Source organism: Austrofundulus limnaeus, unplaced genomic scaffold (assembly GCF_001266775.1).
Source record: "Austrofundulus limnaeus strain Quisiro unplaced genomic scaffold, Austrofundulus_limnaeus-1.0 Scaffold1003, whole genome shotgun sequence".
Classification (NCBI taxonomy): Eukaryota; Metazoa; Chordata; class Actinopteri; order Cyprinodontiformes; family Rivulidae; genus Austrofundulus; species Austrofundulus limnaeus.
The window spans coordinates 3,110-4,058 of NW_013953405.1; the positions used below are offsets into that span (position 1 = coordinate 3,110).

The window sequence follows — 949 nt, forward strand, 5'->3', positions numbered from 1 at the left end:
TTTCAATTCACATCAACTCAGATTACTTATATAGAACAGTAAAACGTCAGTTCTGATGTTAACAACCAAACAATTTTACTGGCACTTTCAGCTTAAGTTTTGGCAAATTAAGAACAAGGAAAGGAAGAAAGTAAGGTTAGTATTTCTACTAATTTTACTTTATCAAAGTGTGATTCAACCGGATCAGCACGTCTTTTCTGCGCTCAGGGTCCACATGACACGTCACCCCGAACACGTCAGTTTTACCTGGTGATGTCTTCTTAAGACACCCCTGGGTAGGAACTGCCTCACCTCCGATCAGTCAGGGAACTTTTTATCGGCTCGCTTGCTGTTCCTTGGTGAAAAGGTGTTTTCCAGGTAACTTTTCGTCTGTTTCAGTCCAAGCCAGAAAGATTCAAGCTGTACATCCGGTTCCTTCTTTCAAAATAAAATCTCCCCTTGGGAGGTAAAAACACACTTGAAGGCTTAAAGCCTCGGGGTGGGACCACTGGCGGCGTCTGGGGTCCCGGCTGTTAAGTCTCCCCTAGTTAGCTCATGGGCAAAGACCTAACAAGCCAAACTGAGTCTCTCCGGAGAGAAACTCAGCTTTCTTCCTAGTTCGGCGTCAGGAAGAAGAGTGTATCGCTTCAAAGATGTCCGGGTTAGTCAAAGAAACGGACGAACTTTGGTTCCGCCCTCAGTTGTAGAGATGAGTCAGAGAAAGAAAGAAAGATAAAGATTTTTGCCAGCGGCGCCAGCTCAAGGTTAAATTCTGTGGTTGTTCAACAACATGATGGTAACCTTTCTTCAGTTTTCTTCTGTTAGACTCTAAGAGAAATCACTGCAAAACATTTATGAAGATTAATTGACATTTCTGTTTTATAATCAGTTCTGAACCTTCTGTTAGTCCAGATAAATGAAAGATTTTCTCAGGAAAAATCCACAATTATATTACTGTGTTCACAGTAAA

General features: G+C 41.8%; 1 protein-coding gene across 1 annotated transcript in view; it reads left to right on the forward strand.

Moving 5' to 3' along the window:
* Positions 1-949, forward strand: part of smu1a (SMU1 DNA replication regulator and spliceosomal factor a) — a gene marked incomplete at its 5' end in the record, with an annotated part of 6,758 nt that overhangs the window by 2,703 nt on the left and 3,106 nt on the right.